The sequence below is a fragment of the Pinus tabuliformis genome, chromosome 2_2 (assembly GCF_031772625.1).
Source record: "Pinus tabuliformis cultivar Carrire ecotype Pingquan chromosome 2_2, CPIR1, whole genome shotgun sequence".
Classification (NCBI taxonomy): domain Eukaryota; kingdom Viridiplantae; phylum Streptophyta; class Pinopsida; order Pinales; family Pinaceae; genus Pinus; species Pinus tabuliformis.
Window position 1 is genome coordinate 178836611 of NC_142300.1, and position 20387 is coordinate 178856997.

Below are 20387 nucleotides of genomic sequence, written 5' to 3' on the forward strand. Positions count from 1 at the left end.
GCTTCGCTTTCACTAGTTGATGGTGTACTTTCAACATGGTCTTCCCGGGTTGTGCAAACGAGGAGACCAGTCCCTTAAGATCCAAGGGATGCAAGGAAAATCTCGATGATAGTGGTCTCCTTTGCAAATGACACATGGAGATTTAGGCCTAGACGATGTAGTGTGTGGATTTTCGCTAGACGATGCATGGTTGCCCCTTTGCGCCTTTGGCTCCTTCTTCTTCTTCTCCTTCTTCTTCTCAGTTACTTGGTTTTTAGCTTTACCAGCTTCATCAAGCGAAGAGGAAGGATGAGAGGGAGAAACGCACGAAGTAGAAGGTTGGGGGGTAACTCTAGTATCATCTTGTTGTTGACTTGATTATTTAGGAATCGCAGTATTCTGAACGACGGAGGTCAAGAAGAGCCATATTGGCAAGCCAATCGTCAATCCCAGAAGCGACAATGTGGCCATATGAGGTGCACCAACATCTCCCCAAGAGGAGAAAGGGCTAGGATTTCCTCCAAGAGGAACTCCTTGGTTGGTGGACTCCATTTTCCTCAACCTAAGACCAACGCGGGAATGGTGATATTATTCTAATTAAAATAGATTTTAGATGCTTTGACACAACTTGTTTTTTCAATTTTTAAGAGTCGAGAAAAAACAAAAGATGACTCTAGTTGCCTTTGATTTTTAATGAGCCTGAAGTGACAAGTGCTCAGATGGACCTTTTCCTTTAAGGAGCCTAAAAGGGAACAAAAGAGACTAATCTAGAAATCTAGACAGAGGGATTACCAAACCAATCACAAAACTGCAAAATACGGCAGTCAATCTTTCTGAATGTTGTGTTCAGTGCATTGCGATCGATAGGGCGGCAGACACGACTTCCTATGGATAAAGGATATAGCCTATTGTGGTCTCCCAATATATACTCGACGGTACGTGGGAGCACAAGTCTATACTGGCACTTGTCGTCTCAAAGAGGAGGAATCGCCCAACCAACAGTGAAAGCGATAGTTACCAGGCTTTACGACGCCAGAATACATCTCTAGCCTAGACTTCTAGATGTTGTGCGTTAGGTTCCAAAGAATTTTTAGGTTCATTAAATTTATTTTACAGTTGATCTTTCTTAAGAAATTTTCCTTTCAAGTTCATGGCGTGATGTAGATGTGCAATTCCTAAAATTCAATCTAAGATGATAAACAATTGTTTAATCTTCTTTTTGCAATGAAAATCCTAGCTACTAAAGAAAGAGAGATGATATTCTTTCAACATAGAGCAGGGAGCACACACTAGATGCACTGTCCTAAATCAAACCATCAAGCAGTCTAAATGCAAATGCACATGCATGTATTTGTTTTCAGCTTTCTTAATGTGTGAATGACAAGAAGAATGCTAAGTACAAATTTGAATTATCTTTTCAAAGCAATAGTACTAACAAATTTCTCTTCAAAAACGAAAGGAAGATAATGACGACACTTTACTATTTTGAATTGAAAACTGCTTTTGACACTTGAAAAACTACTAATTCAAATCAGATACAAGAGTAACTGTATAATCGACCATTAAGAACATTAGGATTCTTTTCTTTGACTGAAAACGATACTTGCGACACTTTCAAATCAAAAGACGACAGTTCGACTATGCTACTACTTTGTAAAAGAGAATTGAAAATGGTGGAAAATACACAAAAACATTCACAGTTATTTTCATAATGGAGGTGGAATCATGCAAAGGAAGGGGGTTTCCACAGTGGTATACTGATCACGGACAGAAAAACTCCTGATAGAGTTGAAAAGAGTGAAGAAAAACCAAAACCTGGAGGCAAAATTAGCCTTTTCTAATCATCGCACCTGTAACATAGGGAAACAGGGATGCATCCCACCTACTGCACACAGGAGGTCCGATGCATATTGGTTTCCTTGAAGAGAGGGTGCGATGGTACGAGGATGAGACTTTACTTGGCTCTTGGTCACAGTTTGCAACTCAGTTCAGGGATTTAGGCCGAGCAAATGATGTACAGTAAATAGAAATCATAGGGGCTAATCTAATGAGGTTAGTAGAGCCACCACTAGGGCAATTAGAAAGCTTGCAAATCGATTGTTCAGTTTATAAACAAAACCTGGAGATAGACTGAAGCAGTATTGATCTACTTTGCACTTGCATAGAAAATGTAGTTCGAAGGCTAGCTGGCTTGACTTCAGGGTCCGTCTGTAAGTTTATAAAACAAACAATATTGACAAACAAAAAATTTATTCGCTCCCCAACGGAGTCACCATTTTGTTATCGAGAAATCTTGTGTCCACTCGGAGCTGCTAGTCCCACTAAGACAGGTAGCTATCTTAGAAACAAACAAACTAAAACTACTTTCGTTTTCCTTTATGAAAAGTAGATAAGAGTGGAATGAAGGACACCAACTTCATTCTTGTGCTTGGTTCCTTGCTCGGTTCCTCTCCCTTCTGACAGATCCTTGCTGCTTCTCCTTCGTCTACCCAGCTTCAAAGAGCACATGTGGAATCAAAGCAACATAATACTATCGAAGAACAGAGATCTACAATCATAAACAATATAGGACCAGATATATATTGACCACACAAATGCATATATCATCAAACATACAAGAATGTAGAGGAAAACTTGAATAAATTTATTAATATCAAGAATAGCAAAGAGGATTACAACCAATTGTTCTGACCCAATGTCATCCTCCAGCATTAAAGCCCTTCTTTCACCTCATGAAAAGCTTAGATCACCCAACACTATGATATTCCAACAAGAAACCAACAGCACTTCCTTACAAGATACAAAATTCCAGCCTCTGGATCTCTTGGATGAGGGATCCATATATAGATGATTGCAGGGGGGTGAGTCAGCTTCTGGGATTTTGATTAGTGTCCTCTCTGGTAGTTCTTGATTCCACTTGGAGATTGATGATCTCTTACTCATCCCTGGGTGAATTCAGAGAGGCAAGTGTCATAGGAGAAGTTTATGGAAGATTCCATGATCATCCACCTCGCAAACTGTCTCTGCCATTTGTCCACTCTCGTCCATCGCACCCCATAGAAGGGCTTTTCAGTATGCATCACACCTCCCATGTGCATTAGGTGGGATGCATCGCACTTTGACCATGGAGCAGGTGAGATGGTCTAGTTTTGACCAGTTTTGAGCAATTTCCTGTGGAGAACTTCTGGGAGATGATGTAATCAGCTGACCTTGTTCTTTTAGGGTATGGAACAACACTTTTAGGGACTTAGGAGCCCTTGGTTTATGGACATGTTTGATTGGGTTTGTAGTGCCCAAAAATGTCTATAACAATATGATGAAGGAAAGTGACTACCCTTTCCAAGTTACTTTCCAGAATCCTATTGTTGGAGAGTTAATTGGGAGCAATTCCATGCCAAATTTTGGTGATCATGTCTATGATAATCTTAGAATCCTCTTTGATTACTAGTTTGGAGAAGACCTGAGCTTGGGTGATTTTGAGGCCTATCTCTAGATATTTAAGTTCCATGGAATTATTGCTATTGAGCCATATCGAACTAGAGAAGATAAAGAGGAACTTACCCTGAGGATCTCGAAAGACTCCTTCAAATTCGACTTTCCCAAGATTATAGTTGGATGCTCCATCAAAGTTCAATTTGAGGAAGAGAAAGGGAGGGGGTTACCATACCACAGAGATAGAAGGATAGAGGAAATATGATGAACATTGAAAGAAAAAATACCTAGGACTTAAGTTCTAGTATTTAAGGATCGAAGCCTAAGAATATTTGGCCTGCTAATCTTGTTCAAACCATAGTTGAGAGATAATCAATTCATAGATGTTGTTTTTAATGAGGTTCCAAAGAGATTTAGAAGGGAGATAGAATTTTTGAAAGATACATGTATTTCCTTCATTTTAAATAGACAAAAGAATGAAACCCAGGAGAAGAGTCCAAATTCTATTGAGAATAGGATTGAGTGAGACATGTTTGTTGGAAAATTGAAAGTGGTAGCTTATTATATAAAAATTCTCTTAACCTTAATATTGGCTTGTGAATATTAGTTAATCTTCTTTCTGTTCTTTAGTTAGATATTTTCATAAAAAAAATATCAAGAACAAAATATCAACAACGAAGGATACAAAATTAGGCTATCAGCGAGGAAAAACCCCTCCACGGGGCAAACCCACAAAAATATTCTCCTCTTATGGAGTCTGCTTCAATTGAGACACGAAGACCCAAAACCTAGACCATGTCCTTCTCAAAGTACCAAGTCATCCCTCCTTGAAGTCCTATTCTGATTCTGGACCAACCAGCTACAAACTGTAACTTCGACCTGCCAACTTCAATACTACAACTCGTCCTGCAACTTCTACTCTGCAATTTCAGTCTCACAACTTCTCTAGAAACCCTAATCCTGCTTCCTCTTGAGACCTTCCTAGAGCAAGACAAGTCATCCTAATGTCAACGAGGTTAAGGTAGGGTATTCTTCCTTCCAGCTACAATATTTTTCACTTCGTCCTACTGCAACTCAGACCTACAACTTCAACCTCTTTTTGTAGCACCAAAATCCCTAGAACTTCATATGTGTGAAAGATATTGACCCCAAAATAATATTTTTTTGTCCTCCTTGCTTCTTCTAGACCTTCGCTCTTCATTTCTAGCTTCCCAGCTATATATTGAATTCTTTTTTGAGAGATCAAACTTCTTCAGTGAGTGAGTGCTAAATGAGGTTGAACTGTTTGTTTATATAGCCTTTCTAGGGGGTCGAATTCCCTCCTTTAGGCCAATTTGTAACTGCCAGGGATGTGTTGTACTTTTGGAGTTTCCAAGACTTTCTAGACTAAAAAATAATTCTTTTTACAATTACATTTTTCCCACAAGGGTCTTATAAACATTATGTTGACTCCTTTGAATCATGATAACAAATCCTAAGACTTAACAAATCCTAGAAGCACAAAGAAAATGCCTTTACCTAGAAGACCATCAATAAAGAATATAATAATAACTTTTTCTTTTCTTCTCTTGTTTGTTACATAGGATACATATTGAAATGGGTACAATAAAAATTATGAAGACCGGAACTAGTTACATTTTCAACAATGTTTATGCCAAAGCTCAATGGTGAGGGGGGTGTTGTTGGGATTGTAGTGCATTACTGCTTCCATGGAATCCTAGAGAGTGAATGTAAAGGGAAACCATTAAATAGATGTTTAGAGTCCTCCAAGGTTGATTTACATAAGTGGCAGAGGGATTTCCTTCAAAGTCTCTTTTAAAATTTTTGTCTCAAGTGAGTTTTTTCCATTTGACTAACAACTATAGGAAAAATGAGACTTTTGGCCATTATTTGCTGCACCATCTAGATTGCAAAATTGTAGCTTTTGGATGTCTTGGAATCTAGCCTCCAAGTAATATGCTTCCTTGATTGTGAATGTTCCACGAGTTTGATATCCCCATATGAGTTTGTCTAGCTTGTGGGAAATTGAGATTAGTCTACTGATGATTTTGACAAAAGGATGACCATTCTCCCTCTATAGCTCTAGGTTATCATGCGTTTTGTGAGATCCATTATCTCCATTGGTTTCAAGTGTGGGGATTTATCCAATAGCCTGCTACTTCATGTTTTTCATTTGTTGTCATATTGGTCCACAACTCCTCTAGTTCTGACAACCTATTTAATTTTTGGAGTTGTTACCAAGAATTTTCCTAGAAAAGAGTTGTTTGACCATCATATATTTCCCAAAACAATGTTGTTGGATGGGATTCATACCTCGCTTGGCTAGGTTCCATATAGAAAACCCATTTTGATTGAAAGAAATTCTAATGAGTTGATTCATGAGCAAATTATTACTATACTTATAATTCCATATTAGTTTCCATAGGTCAGAGCCTCCTTGAAGCCATCTCCGCCATAATTCCCCCCCATAACTATACTTAAAATGTTTTAATCCCTTAGGCCTAACCACCCTCACAATTTGGGCAAACATAATTTATTCCAAGCCACCAGAGCCCATTTCCTTTCTTGATTGACAAGTCCCCAAAGGAAATTTCTTTGAATATGTGGAGTGAACTAAGAATGGAGTTGGGAGCCATCATTAACAAAAGGGATTGCAAAACAAACTTTAAGAGGAAACGCTAACCTACTATGTTAAGAGAATGAAAGTTCCAACTAGTCTGTTTGTTGCTAAATTTGCTTAGCAATTTTGACCATAATTTGATTTTCAGTGAGCTAATTTCAACCGAAGGGGTGTCCAAGTATTTGGAGGGGCACTTACTCGATTGAAATCCTATTAATCTAGCCATATGTACATGCATAGCATGAGGTGTTTCAGAAAAATAAAATATGAGACTTGGAGAAATTAATGTCCATATTTGAAGCCTTCAAGATTCATCCATGACACTGTGAAGAACATGAGTTTCTTAGATTGTTGAGATTCCCATTCACATTGTGTCAATCAACAAACCATAATGCGAGATGGGGAGGTCTTCATCAAACAATTTGATAGCCTTCACCTTTTGTTGAGACAAAATTGTTTTTAAAGCTCTACCAAGCCCTTCTGTTGTTAGTATGAAGAGAAAGGGGGGGAGAAGATACCCTTGATGGATTCCTTGCGAATGGGAAAAAGTTCTACTAGGTGACCTATTTAGAAGAATACAAAACAAGATTGAGGAAATACGAGCTATGATCCAAGTGTTCCATTTGTGGGCAAGGACAAATGTTGAGAGAATTTGAAAAAGATAAGAGCAATTACGCTTGTCAAAAGATTTGGAGAAGTCTAATATGATAAGCAAGCCCAAGTTTTTTTTTTAAAGGAATGTATAACTTAATTTTCCACCATAATCCCATCAAGTATTTAGCGACCATCCACGCAACCCATTTGCTTTGAAGAGATTAAATGAGGGAGAATAGGCTTGAGTCAATTAACAATGATTTTTGTGATGACCTTGTAAACTACATTGCATAATGCAATTGCTTTGAACCTAGTAGGATCATCTGCTTTGTCTTTTTTGAAAGCTATGAAAAAAAATTCTTAAAATCATCCTATGAATTTGAAAGTGATAAAGTTATAATTTAAAAACTGACCTTGTTTAGTTATAGAAAGTGATAAAGTTATAATTTAAAAACTGACCTTGTTTAGTTATAAAATTATAATTTGCCGAAGTATGGACTTCAGTATGGTGAGGTAGCGGTTGAAAGCACGTCATATCTCTCTCGACCAAATGCAGAAAGGACAGACCCCTGCTGATCTCCTGTGAGCTATGGCAGAAGCTGTCCAAGTTAAGTATTTTCACATCTCTCTCGACCCAATGCAGAAAGGACAGACCTCTGCTGATCTCCTGTGAGCTATGGCAGAAGCTGTCCAAGTTAAGTATTTTCAGTGTAATCCATGGCGTTTGTGAACGCTGCTGCGCGATCACACAATGAAATGGATGGGTGGGTCGATTGATTAATTAGTTGTGCCCCATCTGCTTTTGTTTTCACCTATCATCCTCATGTAAATGGCCCGAGTAGTCAACATTGTATGCGTCTTCATGGGTGGAAGAAATGTACAGCCCTATTATAGGGTCCCCCTCAGAATTGGCAGCCCTATTGTAGGGTCCCCGTCCCCCTCCAAACATGGAATCCTGCATAGCTCCGACAGCCACAGAGCCAAATCAGCCATCTTGACAATATCGTAATAACCAGCTATGTGTGACAGTTACATTAGTTGGACAGCACTTTAATTGGTGTGGATGTTTTGGAGAGGACGTATGAGATAGCAAAATATAATCATGATATATGATCACTGTAATGACGATAAAGAGAATAGTTTATTTTCAAGAGATAACCAAATCCTATGCTGCACGTTGGTTTTCGTTTCTCAATTAAAGTTAGCTAGTCAGTTGTTTTTTCTGTTTTTAAGTGGAATTTAATGTGAAAGTGTAATTTTTGTAATGTATTTTTTCATTATAAATAGATTTTATATAAGCTTTTCTTTTTCAAAATATTTGGATTGGGAAGTTTATACGACTCAAATGTGTAGATTTTTATTAATTTTAAATAAAATTAATAAAAAATATATATTAAAAAATCAAAATTAAAAAAAAAAAAAATTACACATTTTAAATGAGTGAAAATACAATGTGAATCAAGAAAGTTCATCTATATGTTTATTTATTTTGTTTTTCTATAGATTTTTTATCAATAAAAAATATTATTTTTATCACTCTTATTTATTATAGAACTGGAAATTCTAGTATGTACTAAAATTGTTTTTATTTGGCTAAGAGCTCGCCTTCCTTAGACATAAGGAAACATGTTAATGGGTAATTCTTCCTTAGACATAAGGAAACATGTTAACGGGTAATTCTAGGTGGCATGGTTTTCCTTGAATGATAGTGATGAGTAAGTTCTAGTATGTCCTAAAATTGCTTTTATTTGGCTAAGAGCTCACCTTCCTTAGACATAAGGAAACATGTTAATAGGTAATTCTTCCTTAGACATAGGGAAACATGTTAATGGGTAATTCTTCCTTAGACATAAGGAAACATGTTAACGGGTAATTCTAGGTGGCATGATTTTCCTTGAATGATAGTGATGAGTAAGTTCTAGTATGTCCTAAAACTGCTTTTATTTGGCTAAGAGCTCGCCTTCCTTAGACATAAGGAAACATGTTAACGGGTGATTCTAGATGGCATGGTTTTCCTTGAATGATAGTGATGAGTATGTTTGCATTCACGAATAGTAGCCAATGATTGTTGTCCCCATTGTTAGTTTGACAATTGAGTTATGATAGGTTTTACCACTGTAAAAGAAAAAAATGAAATTTCATTCGTTTTCATTAAAAAATTAAAGTTTTTTCTATTCTAAAGGGGAGGGAGCTAATTTTGCTCTTTAAGTTTTACAATTTAAAAATGGGTAGCTTGTTGCTACATGTGTATTTACACATTGTAGTTTTAAAATGGAGCATGTATTAATTATTAGTATAGTTTTAAAAATGGGTAGCTTGTTTCTATATCTATATTTACACACTGTAGTTTTAAAAAGGAACATATATTAATGATTAGTAGTGGCCAGAAGTAAATGTAAAGTAGTGATAAGAAATAAATGGAGAGAAATAATAAGAAATAAATGTAGGTAATGTATAAATATGTATCACTAATAGGAGATGAATGCTCATTAGTAATAGTTGACCACTTGTTAATGGTTTCCAGTATGTAGAATTGGAAAACCATAAATGGATTATGTTTTGATATGTTTATTTATTCAATTTGAAGGTTGGAGGAAAATAGTGTATAAGTTTTTCCTCATTGTTGTGTTATTAAAATTTCTCCAAAATCCTTAAATTCAGGATGAACATGCCTAGTATGGGGAAATGTTGAGGTGTAATGTAAGTATATCAACATTTTTAAAATGTTGGGAAAATATAAATATGGAAAAAATAAATTAAATATTGGTTTCACATGTTTTAATTAGTATTCAAATTAAACATATATAAATGTAAAATGTAATGTAAAGTAAACTGTAAAAATGGAGAGATAGAGAGTTGGTGGCGTGAAGAGAGGGGGTGGAGGGATGGGGTGAGGAGCAGGGGAGGGCGAAAAGAGAGGGGGGGTGGAGAGAGGGGGGGACCATTGGGGGAGGACACAGAGAGAGAGAGAGAGAGAGAGAGAGAGAGAGAGAGAGAGAGAGAGAGAGGAGGGGAGAGTGGAGAGAGATGGGGTTGGAGGGGCAGAGAGAGGGAGGGAGGAACAAAGACATAGAGAGATAGAGATGGATGTTTAACTTTAGAGATCTTCTTATCTGATAATTACTTCATATGATTTCTTTAATTTAATATTTTATTCATTCAATTTCATCATAAAGAAATTACAAGAAGATCTTCAACCATAGACATTAGAATCATAAAGAGATAGCCAAATCAAGAACACAAACATTTACCTTGGGAAAACTCACATGGGGGGAAAACACAACAACTTTTTCCTTAGAGAAATTGATTTTTTCAACAACATATACATCTAAGTCAAACCCTAAGGTCAAACTGACCATCAACATTATTCTAGTCAAACCTAGCCTAAAAGCCATTTTAGTCAAGTCTTCCTTTTGCCTAGAGAAATTAGCTAGCTTCTTCATCTTTAGAACTTGACCTGGTTCTTTATATATAGAATCTTGATCTACTTCTTCGTATAGAGAGGATCTTCATTTGGTCAGGAAAATTGTTCATCTTCCACAAATATTCCTTCCTCGAAATTTCAACCTTTTCCACAAAGTACTATCATAGAGATTCATCCTTCAATTACGGAGCTTCATCCTTCAATTATGGAGCTTCATCCTTGATTTACAAAGCTTCATCCTTGAATAACATAAATATATTTGACCTTCTTTTGAGCCTTCATCTTTTTCCTTACATACTCCCACAAATGATCCAAACTTTCTTCTTGGAGAGATGTGAATTGTGTACCAAATGTGGGAGGATGAGTGTCCCTATATATCCATCCATTATGCAAATGGGTGCCATCAATACTGGGGCTGACTTGACTTTGTGGAGCCAAAATATTCAAATTTTAAAATTCATTATTTTTTCTTTTGCAAGGCACATGAAGAACATGCTTTAAATTTATCATTATAAATACATCAAAGTCTTAAAATATAAATTATGAATATTGCCCATAGTTAAAAAATTTAACAATGGAGAGAGAGAGGGAGTGACAAGGGAGAGATGGAGAGGGAGTGAGGGAGAGAGGAGAGGAGGGAAGAGAGAGAGGGAAGAGAGAGAGGGAAGGAGACATAACGATGGAGGGAGGGAGCGGGTGGAGAGAGAGAAGAAGAGAGGGAGGGAGTTAGTGACAGAGTTGGAGGTTAGAGAGAGAGAGAGGGAGAGAGAGAGAGATGGGGGGGACAAAGGGAGGTGGTACAGGAAAGGAGAGAGAGTATGAAAGAAAAAGAGGACTTGAGAGAGAGAAGGAGAGAGGGAAGGAAAGAGAGATGGAGTTGGAGGGGGAGAGAGAGGGAGGGAAGCATAAAGACAAAGAGAGAAAGCTAGAGAGAGAGAGAGGGAGTGACAAGGGAGAGATGGAAAGATAATAAGGAAGAGAAGAGAGAAGGAAGTAAGATAGAGAGAAGGATAAAGAGAGGGAGAGAAGGATAGAGAGAGAGAGAGAGAGAGAGAGAGAGAGAGAGAGAGAGAGAGAGTCGGGGGAAGAGAGAGAGAGGAAGAGGAAGAGGGATGGAGGGAGAGATAGATAGATATGGAGAGAGAGTGTGTATGTTTGGGGGGTGAGATAGATAGACAAAGGATGAGATACAAAAGGAGATAAAGATATATATGGAGGGGGGAGAGGAAGAAGAGAGAGAGACAAAGGGAGGGAGGGAGAGAGAGAGATAGATATGGAGAGAGAGAGTGTGTGTGTATGTGTTTGGGGGGGTGATATATATATATATATATATATATATGGCGAGGGGAGAGAGAGGGAAGAAGAAAGAGACACATATATAAATACATATATTATATAATATTATATGATATTAAACATTATTAACCATAGAAGAAGAGGAAGTAAAGCTTTTACAAAAGATAAAACAATTTGGATTTAGAAAGTCATGAATATTTATTGTTTTCCACTAAAATAGATACATTGATTTCCATATAGATGTTGATTCCTAATCCTTTTTGATTGATTTCACTAGATGCATTTGATTTCAGTGTATTTGTTTATCTATAATATTATTTGATTGATTGTAGTAGATGTGTTGATTTTCGTGTAGATGTTGATTTCTATTCCTATTTGATTGCTTGCACTAGATGCATTGATTTCAGTGTAGATGTTGATTTATAATCCTATTTGATTTCTTGCACTAGATGGATTGGTTTCAAAGTAATTAGATTAATAGTGTGCATTCATTTCAGTATAAGAAATTATTTTTTATTAACGACATGTTTTGATTTCCGTGTTACAGTAATTCAACCATAAATAAAATATTTAAATTTTCATCTTAAATAAAATGTTCACTTACCTAAAACGTTTTCTTCTTGAAACTATAAACTATTTGTAATTCACTACATTCTTATTATTCTTATTTTTCATCGTTCAACATTGTTAGTCACTTTGTATTCAAACGAGGTAATAGAAAACAACTATCATTGAAACTTACTTGGGGCTTAAAACTCCATAAGTCACAATGATTGAATTTGGAGAAAACTACTATTAGTATGGAGATTAAGAGAGGCAAGGTATGATGTTTACTACAATAGCTCGAGTTAAATATTTGAATGGTCTACGATTTTAACCGCCCTTTCCATATGATCGATATGAAAGATGGAAAAAATAATAGGTGTGGAAAATAGTTCGAGATTGATCATAAGCAATACTCTTTATAATTGACTACATTATTATTATTCACATTTTCTATCATTCAACACTATTACATTGTCATTTTGCATTCAATTTGTTTCCATCATTTTTCATCATTAAGTCATAAATAATCTCTATCATCTCAAAAAACTAAGGTAACTGAGCAAATTTAAAATTAAAATGACCATATTAATCACATACTTAACATATTTAAGATGATTAGAATAATTAGATGTTCCACAAATTTTGTGTGACCGTGCACAGCTGAAACCAACCTAGATCCATTTTAACCCTGGAACTATCAAACACCGAGAGGGAGAAAATGTCTTGTGGCACAAACCTTTCCTCAAGTTCTGCACTCAAAAAATAGGTTTACACCTTGAGAGATTTGATTCCTCATGATGCTTGATAAATCCAGGGTTAAGATGGATGTAGGTTGGTAATACATAAATGTGCTTTAGAGTGTGTTGTTTTTCTCTAAGAAAAGTTTTATCCCAAAAATTATGTTATTAATGATTTGTTATTTATTTCATAATTTATTCACAACAATTTTGTTCTAAATATTTACACATTCTTCTCTCATGTTTTAATGTAAGAAACATACTTTACACTTCTAGTTACCCAAAAAATTATTAATCAATAGGCATTTGGAATTTGCAGGTGAGCATAGCAAGCAACAATCCACACCAATAAAGAGATGTTTTATGTCTTTCTAAAGCCAATCTACCTTTCAACTTGAAGAGCTGGGTCATTAAAGAAAAGAAAGATAATTAATTACCTTAATTTATGATCCTCAAATTAATACATTTTTTATTTTTAATATGGTTTATAATCTTTAAAATTATATAACAAAACATGTATTAAAAAGTTTTACACTTTATTAAATATAAAACCCTTCACCCACCCTTCCTGCTTTACTTATCATTTCATATAACTTATTTTATTAAATATGATATTTTAAATTAAAGAAATATATATATATATATATATATATATATATATATATATATAAAAGGTTTGAGGAATAGAGAAAAAGTATAATAACACGTCTAGACTAGTTTCAAAATATAGAAGTATTTAACTAATTAACGAAGTCCAAGACTCACATAACTTCGGTAAATAAAAACCTATAACAACTATGTGTAGGTCTGATAAGAGTGCACCCATAATCTAGAATTAGAATTAAAATTTAAAAAGTTAGATTAAGGGCTTGATTATCCTCTTCATCATTGTGAAAATCTGGATTTTCTAGTTTCTTAGTAAACATTAAGATTTTGTTGTCCATTTTATTAACTTCTTGTTGCAAAGCATTGATGTAGAGGAGGACTTTTCATGGGCTTCATTCCTTTAAACCAACATATTTCCCATGATCATTTTTAATTTCTAGTATGTATCCAGAATTTATGTGTTCTCGGTTTGTCTAGTACAGGTGTTACTCGTGTGTAGGACCCAATGCCCACATCTTATTCCACCTATATGCCCAATAAAAGCCTTCTTTCAATTTAAACTTCAAGCTCAATAACGTCCAATTCTTCCTGCACCGAGCGAGGAGTCAGTTACTTGTATTTGCGAGAGTTGTTGTCTTAGCACTTGCTTGAACTTGAGTCTGTGCATAGGGTTGATTACTGCTTGGACCAAAGAGAGTAGAATCTCATAGGGTTGATTATTGCTTGGACCAAAGAGAGTAGAATCTCTATGGGACATTAAGATCAGCTTAACAAGAGGTTGAGAATGAGTGAAATAATTAAGCCGAAAAAATGACAAGGTCAAAGATTGGGGAGAGGGGCATGGAGAAGGAATGAGAAGGGCCAAGCTTAGTGATCAGGTGGAAGACCAGTGGAGGCTTGGAACTCAGAGTTAGAATATAGAACCAAGAAGGGAGGAGATTAACAAGGGGCGGTCAATGGGATGAAAATATCCAAATGCAAATGTCCATGTTAAACCATAGAGAAAGGGGGAATGACAAAGTACAACTTCCAAGCATCATTAGAAAAACATTAGTTATAACATTGTAATAGTGAAGGCATGGAGGAGGAGCTGAAAAAATGAAGATACATAGGAAAAAATGGGGCTTAAAATTATTTGTGCCCCCTACAAATGCACTATTTACGTGGAAAAATATTTGCTCGAGGATGGCTTAATTAATGACTCAATTAACCAATTCGCATGTTAAGGGTAGTAGTATTCCGAGCACTTTAATTCTAGACGACACATTATTGTTTTGCATTGAAGTATGAACATAGACTCCATCATGGCAGAGACCTAATGCTAGTGAAAAGAGTAGTCAATCCTTCATAGTTTAAACCCAAGTTATACTTTCGACCCCCCATTTGCTACTTTCTCAATGACTCATGAAACAATGGTGTAAATGTCTACTCGATGGTTACTTTCACATGGCTTGGTGATCAACCCACATGGAGATAATAATAATAATAATAATAATAATATAATTTAATGTTTAATTTTAATTAAACATATAATATTTATGACAAAAATATAATTTAAGATTACATACAATTTTTATTCTAAGAATAATGAAAGGACAATAGCTCGAGTGGTAACTATGAGATTTAATTCCCCCTCTACAAGGTTACCGTTATATATATATATATATATATATATATATATATATATATATATACATTTCACTTCAATTAAAGGTATAATATTATATAATCATATAATTAATTTTTTTTAATTAAAAATTAAATTGATATGTGTGATTTTTTAATAGAGTAGTCTAAGTAGGTGACAATTTTGCCCTGAAATTATAGATTTTTCTAGTAAGCTTTTGGGAAAATTCAATTGATTTTTTTGGAAATTAGGTTACAACTATCAAACTATTGAATTTTAAGTCCCTTAGGGGCTTTTTAAGGTGCTGAATCTATTTTTATCTTCAAAATCCAGATTGGAACACTTCTAAATCAGGATTTTGTAACATAAAAAATATTGTATTCCGATGTAACCTAAATCAAAATTTTGCAAGATAAAAAACATCATATTAGAGTGAAAAATTATTTTCCTAGTGAAATTGTCACCTCATTAGGCAAAGTTTTTTTAATATGCACAATAAATATCTTTTAAAATAAATTTAAACATATTTTTATTAAATATTTAAAGTTATTATTATTTCATTATATTTATGAAATAAAAATTCAAATAAACTTTCTAAAATCCTAAAACATAATGTCTTCAATTTCATTTTAATACGTGACCTCCTAAATTATTGAAAACATAATTAAATGATAATTACATCTTTGAAAATAATATAAAACAATTTTATTATTTACAACTTTTGTCTGGTTTTATATAACTTTTTGCTCTGAAATCCCTCACGTGGATTTTATGGTCACTGTCACCATTTTGTGCATTTTTTGGGTAATTATATTAAATTCGGGCATGATAAGGTAAATGTTTATTATTTAGCACATTTTCTTTGTTCAACAAGATTTAACGTTAAAATTGTTATTAATGACAATTTTTGTGTTCCTAGATTCGCATACACCAACAAATTGAGAAATGATCATACAAGGTCATATTGGAGCATGAAACACATTTTTGGCATGTTCGTGCACTAGCAACAATCCCTGCACCAATTTGGGGTTCGCCATATTGATGCACATCTGGGAGAAAATTGAGACATGGTTTGTGTTCACAATGATGTTTTCATTCTCCCATGTGAGTCAAAACGCACCTAGGTCACACGTATGGATATCTAGAAGATAATTAATACTTCAACCCTAAATTTGTAGCAAATATCATACTACCAACTTCCCCCTCGATTTGTGTGCAGATGATGACGAATTTCAAAATTATAGGACATGGGTTTTTTTTTTCTAATATAGGAAGTTGAGTATTAGGTGGGTGTTTTCCTAAAATTTTCCATGGTTTGGGAGATCTGAAGGGTTCTTTGAAGCATGTTTGCCCAAATATTACGTAAAACCCATATTTGTAAAGGTATCGAAACAATCCATTTAAGGCACAATTTCCAAGGCAATAGTGCTGAATCTGAAAATTTCAAGACATAGGGTTTGTTGACAATATGGAAAATTAGGCTCCATAGGAACAATTTGCAAAAAATTTCCATGGTTAGGAGGATATGAACGATTATTTGGGCAAATTTGTTAAAAATGCACTATTTTCCAAAATTGAAAAAATGGGTTGTTACATCCTAAATTCATACTGTAACATTTATAAAAAGCCCAACGATGGCTTGTGTGAGGGGGATGATGTTATTCTAAATTTCATAATCTTAGTTTAGACCTTGAGCATATGGTGGCTGATGTAAAAGACCAATTTGATTTAATATGAAAGATTCTAATGCCAAGTTCCTCCTTTTATTTCTTATTTATCTTATGGTCATTTTTTCTTTGTAATTTAATCTTTTAAAAGAGGGTGTAAGTTGGACTGGTAGGGCTCGCCTGACCAACTTGACACCTCTATAGTTGTGTATTTTTAGTGTTATATGGTGTGCATTTTATCATAACAATGGTCTGTTGAGAGTAGGGTTTATTTTCTTATTTAATAGATTCATGGATGCCTCCTTTTATGCTATGCTTTCTCTTGTATACATAACGATTTGACTTATGATTGATCAATGTTTAGATCTGGAAAGATTAAGTTTACTAGTGTGAGATTCCTTTAAAGTCATTGTGTGATCAAAAGAACCATCATATTGTAATGATATCCTGATATATGTGCATAAACAATTTATTTTACTGATTTTAAATGAGTTGTTGACCGTGGTAGATGTGATTTGCAAGGGCCTAATTCCAATTATTAGAGTCTCAATCTATTATACACTAATAGATCTATTTTCCTACTGTTTAAAAAAAAAAAAAGAACTTGCCGACCTTCTTACATAGATTTAAACATTTAACATCTTATCACTTTATCATAAGAAACATAAATTAAGGTGAGCATTCCATTGATATCAACTTAACAAGAGTGGTCCATGGAAAATACCTGTTCCGGCGGTTGATGATGATACCTTTGTCTTATAGCTCTTGCTGAACGCTCCTTCTCACCGACCCAACCGGATTTACCTCCCAGCCAACTAGGAAATAAATTCCTAGCCCAGGAAACCTCCATAGGTTCCCTAGCCCTCTGTGCCAAAGTCCAACCAGACATAGTGTGTCCTCAACAAGAATGTGCAAAACTAGATAATGATACTTTCCTCCTCTCAAACCCAAGAAACCTCCACAGGTTTCCAAGGTCTCCCAAAATCATGACAAGGCCAAACAATCACAACCAACCCCCACAATCCTAAGAAAGACTCCAACCCCCCCCCCCCTCCCCTTTTCTTCCTTCCCCCTTCCCTTTTTATACCCTCCTTCCCTTCTCCATCTCAACCACCTCTCATTAATGTCATTAACTTCTCATCCATCCTTACAATTGACTTCTCTTCTCCCAAGTAAGTTAGGGGTACATTTGGAAATGTGACATGAATATAAAATTGATAATTTAATGGGAAAGGATCATGTCCTCTCCCAAGTAAATTTGAAAAGTACATTTGGGAATGTGAGGTGAATATATATATATATTGATAATTAAATGGAGAGGACTATGTCTTCTCCCAAGTAAATGTGAGGGTACATTGGGGCATGTGAGATGTAATTACATGGAGAGGACCATGTCTTCTCCTTAGTAAATGTGAGGGTACATTGGGGAATGTGAAATGAATATATATATTGATAATAAGATGGAGAGGACTATGTCTACTCCCAAGTAAATGTGAGGGTACATTGGAGAATGTGAGATGTAATTACATGGAGAGGACCATGTCTTCTCCTTAGTAAATGTGAGGGTACATTGGGTAATGTGAAATGAATACATATATTTTTGAAATAATGGAAGGAGACCATATCCTACCTAATATTCAATTTGAGAAGGTAAGTAGGGAATTTGAATAATGGAAATCATGAATTTTATATTAGACCAATATTTCTCAATATTTTTAGATAATGTAAACATTAACAAAATTTGTAGGATAAGATTTAAGTGGGGCATTACATACACCCCTCCTTCAGAGAACTTTGTCCCGAAGTTAGAATGAATGATGCAAGGAGTTTGAAAGCATAGCAACTAGAGAGAGTTATAGCAATAAAATCGGATAAGTCCGACAATGGCATTTCTTCCCATCAAGAGTCTCCAACTGGTCTATATCCTCCTATCCACCCTGGCCTACTTCCATTCCCACCATATCCATCCTCTGTTGCTTTATTAGTGGCAACGACCATACTAACCAATAATAAAACCGACATGGTGGAAGCGTCGAATACATCAACCTAACTTCCCCAGCAGGCAACTGGCAATCGTCATCACACGTCTAGGGGAGCGTGTCCACCACTGCCCTCCCACGATTCTAGGTTTCGGAGGATACACGGTGGGAAATGCCTCCACCCCTCCTGCAGAACTAGGGTCAATACCCTAATACAGACCACACTACAGAGCTGGTTGGACTTGTCATCGAATAATCCAGTCAGGTCGTCTTGCCACCTGTCATTTGCATTTTTTCTCGTGTCATAAGAGTGCATATCAAGTAGATACCAAATGAAGTAAAATAATGTACATTATACCTTCCTCATGAGATGTCTCATCCTTCCCTCTTGGCTATCACATAGTTCTTTTCTCCTGCGGGTTAGCTCTCATTCATGCATTTATATAACAACAAGACATATAATCATCACATTACTAAGTCTAGTATCCATGTGTCAATCTAGGAATTCTCGCTAAGTCATTCATTTAAATAAATCATATCCACTTGAGCTATATATGAACCAAAATAATTCTGATAAGTTACGCACTAGATAGTCCATCACTAAGTGAGTCATACATGTAGTCCATACATCAACCATTTCTATCATTAATATCAAATATATCAACTGATTCATATAAGTAGTTTTCTGTGTCAACCAAATGCATCAATATTACATAATGTTCATAAATAAATAACATGGAAATATGATCTTAACATAGGTGGCTATCTAAGTGAAAATAGGCATCACAGATGCTCAAAAAGTGAGGGGTAGTCATGATGCATAGTCTTTGCATCCTCTCAGGTAGCAGATCCTGGGCTATACTTGTCCCACTGGACCTTAAATTGGTCCACTGTGCGACGTCTGAGCTGTTGAACCCTACGGTCCAATATGCGTAATGGTTCTACCATTACGGTTCCCATGTCTGAGACCTGCAAGTCCTGCCAATCCAGTTTGTGAGATTCATCAGAAACATAATGTCGTAAAACAGATACATGAAAAACATCATGAGTTTTATGCAAATGGGGCGGCAGTACAAGACGATAGGCAACTGGTCCAATCTTCTCTTTGATCCTAAAAGGTCCTACGAACCGAGGTGACAATTTCGTGCCCTTCCCAAACCAGATGGTGCTTTTGTTGGGCCAGATACGAATAAAAACTTGGTCCCCTACTTCATAACTGTGATCAATCCTATGTGAATCAGCATAACTCTTTTGTCTATCCTGTGCTTCCTTTAACCTTTGCCGAACCTGCTTTACCTGCTCCTCCATTTCTTGAACTAATTCCGGGCCAACTATCACTCGGTCCTCCAACTTTTCCCAACTCAATGGCGTCCTGCAAGGTCTTCCATATAGAGCTTGATAAGGAGGCATCTCGATTGAACTGTGATAACTGTTATTATAGGCAAACTCTACCAATGGTAAGTACCTTTCCCACTGAGTTTGATTATCCATGACATACATCCTAAGCATGTCCTCCAGAACCTGATTTACTCTTTCGGTCTGCCCATCTGTTTCTGGATGATATGCAGTGCTTAGGTTTAACTGAGTTCCCAGTGCTGACTGCAAACTTGTCCAAAACCTAGATGTAAATCGGGAGTCTCTATCAGAAATGATCTTTGTGGTCAATCCGTGCAGTCGGATAACTTCATTGAAAAACACTCACGCCACATCCGTAACGTCGTAAGTGTTCCTTACTGGGATGAAATGGGAACTTTTGGTCAATTTATCAACTATAACCAATATAGCATTGTGCCTTTGGGAAGTGAGTGGCAAACCCACCACAAAATCCATGGAAATTACTTCCCATTTAGATGTAGGGATGTCATGAGGTTGTAGGAGTC